This window comes from Urocitellus parryii, chromosome 4 (genome assembly GCF_045843805.1).
Source record: "Urocitellus parryii isolate mUroPar1 chromosome 4, mUroPar1.hap1, whole genome shotgun sequence".
In the NCBI taxonomy this organism is placed as follows: Eukaryota; Metazoa; Chordata; class Mammalia; order Rodentia; family Sciuridae; genus Urocitellus; species Urocitellus parryii.
The window spans coordinates 56,842,529-56,856,733 of NC_135534.1; the positions used below are offsets into that span (position 1 = coordinate 56,842,529).

At 39.1% G+C, this 14,205-nt stretch overlaps 1 pseudogene; it reads right to left on the reverse strand.

Moving 5' to 3' along the window:
- Nucleotides 1–8,882: 8,882 nt before the first annotated feature.
- On the reverse strand, nt 8,883–9,827 carry LOC144254603 (olfactory receptor 10A3-like; annotated as a pseudogene).
- Nucleotides 9,828–14,205: the final 4,378 nt, after the last annotated feature.

Here is a 14,205-nt window from a genome sequence, read left to right on the forward strand (position 1 = left end):
GAGCCCTGGGCTCTGTGCTTTCCCAGCTGAGGGGTGAGTGTGGTCAGGGAGACCAGGCCAAGGTGGGTAGTGACTCCTTGCATTTGGCCTGTTGCTTCCCAGGTACATGTCTGAGGCTGTTTGCCTTCAGATGGAGCAGGACACCAACTGGAGGCCAACCTGACATCATAAAGACCTCCTTGGGCCCAGGTCTGCAACTCAGGCCCCCCCAAGGTAAGTCTGCACCTTTATAGAAGGTAAGGAGTATCAGGTGAGCTTTGAAACATGGGGGTCTGAGGTTGCACATGTATTGGGGGAAGCCCCCGATGTTGGGCTGGCCCTGAAGCTGAAGCCCTTGGAGCCTAAGAAGTGAGATTATGGACCTGGAGGGTGCAGGGTCCAGGTCACAGGGCTTCAGAGCACACCCAGGTGTTCCTGGATAGAGAAAGAGAAAAGACTGCACTGCTAATTAGCTGGTTGGCCTTGGGACAGTCCCTTACCTTCCTCAGCCGTTAATGAGGTCTGAGACTAGTCCAGTAGCTTATAATGTTTTAAAGGAGATTCTTTTTTTTTGTAATTTAATTTAAATTTTTACTCAGTCCCATGTGAAACAGATGGAATGGAGCATTAGGAGTGCAGTGGGCTGGGTATCCCCCAGTGCCCCCCAAGGGCCCTTGCAATGACTTGTGGTACCAACCCTCTCCTTTTTCCTGCCTCCAAGAGCTGAGGGAGTTGACTGTGAGCAGTGGGGTGGAGGTTAGGGAGAGAGCCCCCAGGTACTGACTCTGTGTTTATCTTCCCATCAGCCCAGTGCTACAACATCCCACCAGGTGATGCCAGGATGTGAGCCCTACACGGAGGTCTTGCGGGCCTGAGCCCCCCCACTCAATCCCCTGTTGGGGGTGCCATGACCTCCACAGTTATCTAATCCTTATAAAATATATTTTTTGTTGCTTTTTATGGCTTCTCTGCCTGTTTACTCTACGTTCATAGAAGCGTGTTTCTCTGTGGGTGTGGGGAGGCTATGAAGGCTGGCAGGCTGGGACAGAGCCCTCCTGGAAGGGGAGAAGATCCTTGCTCTCTGGAGACCCAAGCTCAGGAACCAATACTGTCTGGCTTTTTGACCTTGGGCAAGACACTTAGCATTTCTCTCATCCTTAAAATATGGCAACAGTAATAATCACAGTGGCTGACCTGGCTGGCTTCCTGGCAAGGGCTGGAGATGAGAGGAGAGAAAACTGACCAGCCTGGATAATACCAAGTGCACCTCAAACTACTCCACAAAATAGAAATGGAACTTATTTATTAGTAGTTCTAATTGTGTGTGTGTGTGTGTGTGTGTGTGAGAGAGAGAGAGAGAGAGAGAGAGAGAGAGAGAGAGAGAGAGAGAGAGAGAGAGAGAGAGAGAGATTGATTGTGTGTGGTACTGAGGATCAAATCAAACCCAGGGCTTTATGCATAGTAGGCAAGCGCTCCACCACTGAGTTACATCCCCAGCCCTTTTTTATTTTCAGACGTGCTCTCACTAAATTGGCCAGGCTGGCCTCCAACTTGTGGTCCCCTGTCTCAGCCTCCCCCATAGCCTCCCAAGTTACAGGAGTTAACTGCCATGACTATCTTAGGGTTTTCTATATACAAGATCTTTCCACCTGCAAGTAATTTCTTCTTTCTTTCTCACCTGGATATTAAATATTTTTCTTGCCTAATTTCTGTGGCTGAAACTTTTAATAAATATAAGATTTTTCATTAATGCCCTTCATAAGGTTGAGAAAATTACCTTTTATCTCTGTGTGTGTCTTTTTTAATTATGGAAAGGTATTAGATTTTGTCAAATGCTTTTTCTGCACCAAATGATCATGTATGATATTTTTCTTCCACTATTAATGTGGTGTACTACAAATTGACATTTTCTCCAAGTTTTAGTGTTTAATAATTAATAGCTTGACTGACCAGGTCCAAGACACAAAGATATACACTATGTTCAAGAAACTGGGGGGAAATTACTCTATAAACTATGTGATAAGAATGGGCATTATAATATAAAACCTTTCAACACATAGTAGTTAGCTGCAGGAAACCATGTTTAGCTTAGGAAAATGGTATTCCAAATTTCAGTGTAAACTACTAGCAAACTTCAATTCCTTTGTGTGGCAACTATCATTTCTGTTTTCAAACTCTTTCACCCCAGCCTGCTTTTTAAGGTCTGGAGTATTTTTTTCCCAATCACAAGTGTGATTACCAATAGTGTCGATTCTTACAACGATCTGATGAGACACGGTCTGACATGTATCTTGCATTCATTGCACCACCAAGGTGATCCTGCATGATGCTGGAGTCAGTCTTGGCCATCTCCCCAGTTTCCAGTTTGGTAATGATGTCTCAAACTATCACCTATAAAACATCTTTTGGGGGGAATGTACTAGGGATTTAACCAGGGGATGATTTATCACTGAGATTTGTCCCCAGTCCTATTTATTTTTTATTGAGTTTCAGGGTCCCACTAAGTTGCTGAGGACCTGACTAAGCTGCTGAGCCTGGCCTCAAAATTATGGTCTTCCTGTCTCAGCCTCCAGAGTTGCTGGAATTATAGACACGTGCCACCATGCCCAGCTATACTCTACTTTTAAATGTTGAATCATTTTTGCATTTCTTGGATAAATCCCAGTGGCAATGATACATAATATTTTTAATATGCTGCTGAATTTAGGTTGTTAAGGTTTTCTAAAATATTTATTTTTTAGTTGTAGTTGAACACAATACCTTTATTTCATTAATTTATTTTTTTGTGTGTGTGATGCTGAGGATCGAACCTAAGGGCCTCGCACATGCTAGGCAAGTACTGTACCGCTGAGCCACAATCAAAGCCCCAGTTGTTAGATTTTTTTAAAAAAGATTTCTGTATTTAATACTCATAAAGGGAATTAGTCTTAGTTTTCCCCTATGATGTCTTTGTTTGGCTTTGGTATCAGGGTAATATTGGTCCTGTAAAGTGAGTTGGGAATTGTTCCTTCCTCTTCTACTTCTTGGTAGAGTTTGAGAAGGAGTAATGTCTATTTAAAGTTTTGGTAGAATTTACCAGGGATCCCATAGTTTTCTTTAGAAGAGTCTACTAGTTTGTCAATCTTGTTGATTTTCCCCTTTACTACCTTTAGCTGTTTTAGACTGGATTCTAATTAGTTATTGGTTTTTAAAAATTTAAGTGCAATTCTAGTATCAGTTCTATTGACATTATGAAATACTGCCTCTTGCAAGAATTTCACTTTGTAATATATTGTCATTGCAAAAATATTTTATGTGGCAGCTGAGATTGGTGGGAAATTAAGATGCTAGTGTGTTATTGTTTTGCTTTGTTTCTTTGTTATTAATAATTTGGGGTTTTTTTTAGGTTTACACTAGAGTGTATTTTGACATATTATACATACATGGAGTGTAACTCCCCATTCTGGTAGTTGTACATGATGTGGAGTTTCACTGGTGGTGTGTTTATATATGAACATTGGAAAGTCATGTCCAATTCATTCCACAGTCTTTCCTTTTCCCATTCTCTCTCTCTTCCCTTCATTATCCTTTGTGTGTTAGCACAAAGTGCAGTGAACTTCTATTCTTCCCTCCCTTACCCCTCTTATTGTGTGTTAGCATCTGTATATCAGAGGGAACATTCAGCCTTTGGTTTTCTGGGATTGGCTTATTGTATTTTTGCTTTCAAAAAAAAATTTATATTTTTAAATTGTAGATGGACAGAATACCTTTATTTTATTTTTTAAATAAGGTGTTGATGATCAAACCCAGTTCCTCACTCATACTAGGCAGTGCTCTGCCACTGAACTACAGCTCTAGCCCCTTGCTTTGTTTTTTTGAGATGGGGTTTCATTATACTATTCTGGCTGGCCTCGAATTTGTGGTCTTTCCTGCCTGAGCCACTGAGTAGCTGGGATTATAGGCCTATGCCACCATGCTTGGCTCAAGATGCCAGTTTTAAATGAAAGAAGATGTTTGAGTTCATAAGTAAATATTTTTGTGTTATGGTTTGTATGTGTGTGTGTGTGTGTGTGTGTGTGGGAGGGTGGTTTAATGTGGTACTGGGGATCCAACCCATGGCCTGCCTCACATGTGCTAGGCAAGCGCTTTACCACTTACGTATGACACCAGTCCTTGTATGGGGTTTTGTTTACTACATAACATAATTCTATGGATTCAGATGATAACAACCAAGAATTCAAAAAGCTTTTTGTATTTGAAAACTATAAAAAAAAATTCAAAATACGTGGTGCTAAAATCAATAGATTAATGAAACAAAATGTCCACACACAGACTCTAGAGATAAACATGCAGGATGTTTACAGGGAATGGTTTGGGGATAAACACCCCTGGAAGGAAGGGAAGGGGAGGAGAATATGCAAGACTGAGCAGAGGGGAGTCACCTGAGGTAGGGGCCCAACAAAAGCTCAGCAAACCCAAAGGTCACGTGGCCCTTCAAATTTGTCCTGCTTTGGGGTACAGTGGCTGGGCCTGTATGCCTGTAGTGACCACTCCTTGGATACAATCTGTCCCTGGAAGAAGGGGAGGCAGGACCCAGATTTGGAGCTATCTCCCACCCACACTCCAGCAGCTGGGCAGGTAAGTTCTTCATTCTGGAAGGGGAATCTGGGAGGCACCTCACAGGGTCCACTCCGCAGATCTGAGTATATATGAAGAACTCAGTGTCTGTTTAAGTGTTGGTCATGAATCCGGGAAATGAAATCTACTTGATAAGTGATGCTGGAAACATAGATTGTAACCATGGGGAACACACATGGATTAGACTGTTATCTTACCTGACATTAATTTCAGATAGATTAAAGAATTGAAAGAAAAAAGAAACAATATACCTAATACTTGTCAGCTTGAAGGAGAGGGAAACAGAAGTAAACTTAGATGATTCCAATAAAATAATTAATAGATTTGATCACATAAAACAAACATTTTGCATTCAAAATTTTACACAAATTTAAAAGGCAAACAACAAAACTGAGAACATGTTTGCAATAAAAACATTGAAAACATTAACATGTATTCATTTATATTTGATTGGTTCTTTATGTTATCCTATCCTTCCCTCCCCTTTCCTTTATTTTTACTCCACCTTCTGCATTTGACAGAAATCATTTGATCTTTGAATTTCTGAGTTTGGATTTTTTTCACTTAGCATCATATTCTCCATTACCATCCATTTACTGGCAAATGCCATAATTTTGTTCTTTTTAAAAAAGTGATCCTGTAACTAAAAAAGAAACCCAAAACTTAGGTCAAAACTACAATGAGCTACCACTTCACACCCACTAGGATGGCTATTATCAAACCAACACCAGCACCACCAAACAAAAAGTGTTATCAAGTATGTGGAGAAATTGGATCCCTCGTGCATAATTGATGGGAATATGAAATGATACAGCTACCATGGAAAACATTATGGCAATTCCTCAAAGAATAAAGCAGGTAATTCCCATATGATCCAGCAATTCCACTCCTGCAGATAGATCTGGAAGCATTAAAAGCAATGACTTGAACAGGTATTTGCATATCAACGTTCACAGCAACATTATTTATAGTAGCCAAAACGTAGAAGCAACTGCAATGTTCATTGGCAGATGAATGGATAACAAAATATGACATAGAGTGGAATATTATTTATTCATCTATATAGAATGGACTAAAATCCAGCTTTAAAAGAAATGAATTCTAACTTATGCTCCGATATGGACAAAACTTGAAAATACTATTATGGTAATGAAATAAACCGAATCCAAAAGGATAGCCTATATGATTTATCCATTTATCTGAGATCCCTAGTATAGTCAAACAAAGACAGGAAGTAGAGCAGTGGGGGTAGAGGGAAGGAGGAGGAGGTGATGAATGGGCACAGAGTTTCTCTTTGAGGTGATGAAAAAGTTCTGGAGGTGGATGGTGGTGATGGTTACCTAACAAGGGGAAGGCACTTTATGCTGCAGAACCAGACACTTATAAATGGTTAAAGTGGTAAATTCTATGTTAGGTATGTTTACCATGATAAGAAAAGAAAATCCCAGCACATCCACACCAAACTGTGTCCAATCTTGCTTCTAACTTGTGATCCTCCTGCCTCAGCCTCCTTAGTTGCTGGGATTACAGGTGTGCACCACCATGCCTGGCCATTACAATTTTTAAATAATTTTTTTTAAAGAAAGGAATAAAAGAAAGAAAAGAAAAAGAAAAAAAAACAACAAAGTAAAACATTAAAGCATTGTCCAGGAAGAGGATCCTGTAGGTGACTGAGTTCCTGTGATCCCAAAAGAAAAGCCAGGTTTCCCAGGTTCACCATCAGTCACTGGGACAGTGAGCACACTCTGAAGAGCAAGTGGTGGAAACCAAAGCAAAGTTAAGGTAGAAGTAGAAAGCAAGGGCAGCAGACAATGCATGTGCATTTAAGGCTGTTGGTAAAACTCTATTTTCTGTTCTTTTCTTGCTCCTGGCACACAGGAAAAACATTTCTTAGCCCCTTGGATTTAGAAGTTGTTACTGCTTCTCCTGCTGTGGCAACAGGAAGAAGCCTGGCTTTGAGAAGAAGGTGGGCATGTTAGATTAGAGTAGCTTGCATTTCTGGGTCCCTGCATCAAATACAGTTGCTCTAAGGAGTCACTTTAGTCTGTAGAAGACCTTGCCTAAATGAAGAAAGATGTGGGGCATTTCTGTGCTCAATTGGGGGCTGTTTGTCATAGCAGTATAACCCAGCTTATTCTAACTAATGCAGATGGAGCCTTGCTGAGAGGATCAATAGAATGAGGAGGGGCTTTTTTGAAAAAAAAGAATGAAAACAACCTTCCTAGTTATCATTTCTACCTATCCATTTGTTCTTTTTCCCTGAGAGAAGCCACTTGAATGTCACACTCCCTAGAAGAGGCATTCTTAAGTATAGGAAAGGCTTGAAAATTTTCATGTACTAAGAATGATCCCAAAGAGATGGAGAAGGGGACTTGCCTGGTCATTCAAATTTAACAGATGACAGCAGGTATGCAATTCCCAACAAAAGAGGAAAGTTTAATTTGCCTTAAGAAGAGAGTCACTTCTTTCTTGGTGTCTTAGTCCATTTTGTGCTTCTATAAAAGAATCCCTGACATGGGTAATTCATAAAGAACAGACACTTGTTACCTTTCTGGAGGATGAAAGTTCAAGGTCAAGGACTCCTTATTTTGCTAGGGCCTTCCTGCTGTGCCATCCCACAGTGAATATGACATAGAAAGTGGGAGAAAAAGATCAAGGGAGAAATAGGGTTGAAGAGAATGTACTTCTGTGATACTCAAGCAAATAACACATCCTCCCCATATTCTCTGCTTATTTGGCTCTTTCTGTTTTCTGTTTTCTTTCTGTTTCTTTTCCTGTCCATCACTCCTCCAGTCCTAGAAAGTTGATCAGGCTGAGTGGAGAAAGGGTCTCCCTAGGGGCTGGGGTGAGGATACGTGAAGAGGCACAGGGACCTTCCTGTGTCCTTTTCTTTCTCCCTAAGCCTCATCTTAAAATGGACAGATGAGTACCAGGGCTGTCTCTCGCATCCCTACCTCCAGGACTCATGCTCGGGCTCCATGCACACAGAGTGGGGGGTCTTGCCAGGTACTGCTGCTCCCTGCGTGAGCTGCAACTTAGACACAGTCTGTTCTAAGGAAATAGGAAAAATGCATAATGAAACAGAATGATAGACAAAATCCTTTCCCTCCCTGATACCCTCTCCTTGTTTTTCCCTCTCTTTTATATTCTGTTCTTTCATTGCAGCTTTGCCTCTATACTTTTTAATATCCCTCAAAAGACATTTTCTTATTTACTCCCTTTTTCTCTACTTCATTCTGACTTTTCACACCAGCTGTCTTGGAATGTTGGATCAAACCTCAGGTGAACCAATTCTGTAGAGAAATGAGCTCCATTGTATCCTCAGTACTTGAAACAGTATTTATCCTACCACTGCTACTCAAAAAAATATTTGCTGAATAAATAAAAAAGGAATGAGGGGAAAATAATAATTTAGTCTAGGCTAACTATCATAAACCAAAAGAACAGTATAGATATTTCATGAGTAGAAGTATGAATAGCTTATCCCCAAATAACAAGTGCAAATTATAAGAAACCCTACATGTAGCAGAATCTGTATGCCTAATCTTAATTAATAGCACACTACCAATTTTATTCAAATTATACTTTAGTAGCCATGATAATTTGAATAACATTGAATAGTCAATACTAAATCAATATGTTGAAACTTAATTGGAATATATCCTCACTACTTTCCCCATTTGATATGATTGTTATGCTCAAGTTATGTTTTCTTTTCCTTCACAGCTTTAAAAGCATTTAAAGAAGTAACTCTAAAATAACAATTAAAATATATAAACAAGGGAAGGGTGTAGAGCACAGTGGTTGTATACATGCTTAGCATATGCAAGGCTTCCAGTTGGATCTCAACCAGCGCACACACACACACACACACACACACACACACACACACATACATGTTTATGTGTAAATATCATTCATTCTATCAGAATGACCTTTGAGGAAATGATCATATCAAAATAAAAGCATCAATACATAGAAACCTATTGAAGTAGATATTTAATGAAACATAATCTTAATCACAATAGATAATTACCTGGATTCCCATAATAAGGAAATGCATGCCTAGACTATTGTATCATGTGCTAAGGAACTTAGTATCTCTTCAAAACAGATGAAGAGAACACCACAGTATTAAAAGAGAAGAATCTCCTGATACATTTCAAACTCAAGGAATACAACAATGCAAACTCATTAATATCAAGAAATGGAATCTGTTTTCATCATTTATTAAATTCAAACAGAGTTCTGTTGAGTAATAAGCAAATATATATCTTCTTAACAAGTCAAACTGTGTGTAAAACCACTGCTCTCTGCCATAATTTCACCAAAGCCCTTTTCATCTCATGGTTTCGCAGGCTGTAGATAAGGGGATTCAGCAGGGGTGTGAGCAATGTGTAAGCCAAAGACATCAGTTTCTTGGTTACTGCTGAGTAGCTAGATTTGGGCTGTAAATAAGTCATACTGGCTGTGCCATAGAAGAGGATGATTGATATGACATGAGAGACACAGGTGGGAAAGGCCTTTTGCCTCCCAGTTGTTGATGGCATCTTCAGGATGGCAAAGAGAATTCTAAGATAAGACAAGAGTATCAACAAGAAAGGAAGCAATATAATCAAAATGGTGCCTGTGAAGGCATAGATTTCAAACAAGGAGATATCTGCACAAACCAGTTCCAGCACTGCTGGGGTTTCACAAGATATATAATTAATTACATTGGGTCCACAAAAGGGAAAACTAAATACCCATGAGGTCTGCAGAGTAGCCACCATGATCCCTGAGACCCATGAGAACATGACTAATTTCAAAAACACCCTCTTGTTCATAATCATGGGGTAGGTCAGAGGACAGCAGATGGCAGCAAATCAGTCATAAGCCGTTGCCCCTAGGAGAAAACTCTCGGTTCCACCAAAAAGAATAATGAAATACATCTGTGCAAAACAGCCCACAAAAGAAATTGTAGTTTTCTCAGTAGTCAGGATCAACTGCATTTCAGGCATGATGGCTGCACTGAAACTCACTTCTACCACAGGTAAGTTCTGCAGGAACAGGTACATGGGGATGTGGAGGGTCTGGTCCAGCAAGATGGCAGCTATGATGATGGCATTTCCCAATAGGGTCACCAGATAAATAACCAAGAAAAGCCCAAAGATCTTGTCTTGAAGTTCAGGAAAGTCAGAGAAGCCCAAGAGGATGAATTCAACCACAGAGCTTTGATTTTGTGTTTCCATTGCAGTACAGAAGCCCTATATTGTTTCTGCAGACATAATCAAAGAATAAAGACACACTCCAAAGGCTGAGAATAGCAGCCTGAATTCTGTATAGAAATTCTAGCAGAGGATGAAACGAGGAAAACATCTTCCAAAAAACTGAGGTTGAAACATTTAGAGAAAAGCAAAATACTAACATTAGTGACTATTTCTAATATGAAAGGAAACCTGAAGAATTCTTATTTAGAAATTTGGTCTTAAAAGTGCAAAGTGCTATCAAGTTCTATTGCAACTTATACACTATGTAGTTTTAAACTAAACATACTCTAAAGTAAGTATAGATATTTTCTAACACTGGTTCTAATCCCATATTATTACCACAGGTATTTTTCATTTTATTCAACTTATGTATATATAAAAATGGAGAGGTAGAAAATATAGTATAAAAAGTAGGTAAATGGAAAAAAAGCTAATCCAAATTTTTATAATAATTCAGTAATAGTGAATTTTATGTAAATTTATGTAAATATTCATTAGATTCAAAACCAATAAACTTTGTGTGACATTTAAATGTGACAACATTCCACAAGAATTCTCAGGGAAAGTTGTATTCAAATACACCTCTCTCAGAAAACAACACTAGACTATGTGAATAGGCTTCCGGCTTATTAATTTCTTATTGATTTCTGACCAATTCTGTTTGGGATTTACTGGGATATGAAATTTTTAGCCCCAGAGATTCAAGATTATTCTTTGTGACCATGATGATTTGAGGACAAACCCACTTTTTAGTCAATCTGGAGTTGCAATTTGAAAGTTTCCACTCTCTCCCACTCTCTCTCTTCTCTCACCTCAATCTCCTCATCAAGTGATTCATGGGCTCATTAATTATTCAACAAGCTCTGATGGACCTACCATTTTCTATACTCTGCATCATAAGCAGAAACCTAAACACACTAGCTAAAATAACTATGACCCTCACCAGTAAGCTACAAAAAATAGTGTCCCAAAACTCTCTATCTTTACCCCTTATACAATGCTCTGTATTTTTCCATTTTTACCAATTTTTTACGAATCATTCCCACAGCAGTATAATCCCAGGGGCAAAGATTTTGTTTGCTTCTTTGATATCTAAACAATGACCACAACAATCTCCACTTTATTACACATTTTAAAACAATAATATTAAACAAATAAATGGAATACATTAGGAAAATTAGGCTGTAAAGAATAGTGTTAAAGCAAAGTGAAACCAGTATATGGCACAATTGAGAACCAATTGGCAAGTAATAATGGGGGATTTAGACAATTTAAATGAGGGAAAGATTACATGTGGATGGGGAGATGGAGATGACAACCACAGTCACAGGATGCCATGAGTGGTAGGGGCAGTAGGTGGGAGGAGGAAGGCACAGAGCAGGACACACTTGCTCATGGCAAAGGTCCTTGATGACAATACAACTAGAATAGAGCCTACTGTATCTTCTGTGATGTTCTGAAAACCAGATAAAATTCAGGAAGTAGCTGAAAGAGCCAGCAGGACAGAGGATCCCAGCGAGATGAAGATGAATGATATCCTAAGTGCAGATCTGTAGGGCATTAGCAACAGTAAAAGGAAAATTGCTTTTTCCTGAGTTGGACCTTAGTCACATATTCAAATCAAATGCCTGTGCAAACCATGAAAATTTATATGTTTTTCAATAACAAAAAACCCTTTAAAAAATAGTGAAATATACTCTGCAGGACCAGATAATCAAAGCTCATTTTTAATGGCAGTAATAATAACAATAAGCAAAATGCAGACTTAGTTCCAAATATTTGAAGTGGATAAATTTTCACATTTCCAAAATTTAGAGCATTATTTTCAAAATTGGAAACCTTTGTAATACCAATTAAAAGTATCTTTTCAATAAAATATGTATGAAAATAGACTAAGATAACTATGGTTCACAAAAGCTATTTGCACAATTTAAAAATGTAGTAGGATTTTAAATGTGCCCACACAAAGAAATGATAAACATCTGAGGTTATACAAATGCTAATTGAGTTTTATCTGATCATTAAAGATGGCATGCATGCATTGGAATGGCACAGAATATATCATGAATATGTGAAATTACTATGTGTCAATGACAAACAAGACATATACTTAAATAATAAAGAACAACAACAATAAAACCTATTCTGTGGTCACAAATGACAAATGCTGCTCCCCTTTTTATTTGCTCATTAGTTTACGCAAAGTCTTCATGATCACAATTGTGATCTGCACTTTTCTGTTGAAAAAAAAAACAAAAAAGGAACTAAATAATCAAACCAATAAGTCTGCTTCAAACATTTCAGCTTTGCCTACTGAGCCCTAAGCACTGAAGCATGTCTTCAACAGCATTACCAGCCTTCACTGAGAACTCTCAATGAAAATAACCACTAACAGGCACACAAAAAGAAACTGCACTGTCTTACCCATTGACTCTGACTGTCATTTGCCTGCTACTTTAACAGCACTCTCACCGCTGATCAAACGACACCTGTTCATACATGCAATTTATTGATTCAGTGCACTGATTTTTGACTTCCTACGACATAGATTCATGTGTCCCAGAAAATCCCTTTGGAGAGAACTTGGAATGCTTCCCACAAACCTTCTCATATTTTGTAGGAGAGATACAGAGACTTGAACCTGGTCCCTCAGGGAAGAAAGCTCAAGAGAACACACATGGAGTGCCAGCCCTCCATGTGTCCACAGGGATTGAAGGCCTTGTACACATGAGACTCAACTCTAATGCAACATCTCCCAGTAGGAGTTTCGTGAAATCAGAGGGTGAATAAAATGTTGTAAACAGGGAAAGAAGGGAGGAGTCCAGGGAGGTGTGAGCAAAAGCAGGTGGCAGGTGGGGAATTCAACTGGACAGAATGTACAGTTTGGGCAATGGTGGTAATTAAGTAAAGGCAAGAGGATTGAAGCCTCTGAGATTTAAGTCTGGATGCCCCTGAACCCTGAACTTGCATATTTTCCAGAAGAAATACAAAGTCACTGACATTTTTGAGAAAAAAGTGTCATTACATAATGTTGATTTCAGGCATAGAACTTCTTGAGTTGGAGTCAAAAGTTCTGGATTGGTTTATAGGACCTGGAGCACATCATTGAATTTCTCTGTTCTATTACTTTCTATGTAGAAGAAAAGCATTATTATTAATCTCACAGGGTATATATGAGGATCAGGGATTCTTGGCTCAGTGTAAAGTGGCTAGAATAGTGAAGGGGACATGATATCAATTGCAGAGTTCTCTAGTCAGTACCTGAAATTCAGAGAAATTTGGCTATTTAATCAAGGACAGAGCTAGAGTTGGAAAAAATCTAAGGCCTTGATACATGGTATGAGGATGCTGGTTGGATGCCTACAAAGATTTTGTTTTCTAAGACTTCTCTGACCATTCTGACACTGCAACAGTAACCAACCTCTTACAATTAAGAGCAATAAGACAATAGCATAGGTGTGCCATCGGGTTTGGAGAGAACTAGAAGGGTACCCCACTCATCTTATCTCCTTTATGCCAGGCCTATAAAAAGGGGGTCCATCACAGCATTGCACAGCTAGAGAAACACTGAAGGGGACTAAACAACAAAGGAACTACACCCGTAAAGACCTGCATGATCTGGTCAGCCTGTACCAATAAGGACAGGGGAAAAGTCATGGAACTGAATATGAGGGTATGGATGAGGAGGTTGGTAGTGCCACAAGATAAAGGAGAATTTACTGACTTGGTCCTGAAAGAAAAGACAGAAAATCTGGCAGCCACAAGGCCTAGGGTTAAGACATACTGAGTTTATATAGAGTGTGAAGGTCCTGGCATCCCATGTTAACATTCAACCATGTAGTAGAGACTCAGTTATTGATTTTAACCAGCCTCTCTCAGCAGCTACTCCCCTTGCTGGCATGCTGCCCATAAGAACTCTCTGTTTAAATACTTTGATGGGTGTTTAGTGTCCACTCACACTTTCACTAGTCTCTTCTAATGAAAAGTCAGCTTTTAGTTTGAGTCACCTCAATCTGACCTGAAGTTGTCAATTCCTACCTTCTTCTCCATCTGGAATGTTTGTCCCTTGATGTTTCAGCTGGATAATAGCAACAGCCATAGCAACAGAGAAGAAAGTTATCCTTTAGCCCAAACTACATGGTCACCATTTACCAAGACCTCTTCAATTTACTGCCTCGTCAGAAACACATTAGAAACCAAAAATCAGTTGCCCTTTTCTTATTAAGAAAGAAAGCATTTGATAAGCACAAACTCTGTCTCAGACTCTGTGTTAGGCAGGTGGGGCACAGTGGTAGACAGATTTTTTTTTTTTTTTTAGTCACTGTTATCAGTTTTTCACTACTTATCAAATGAAGCCTTG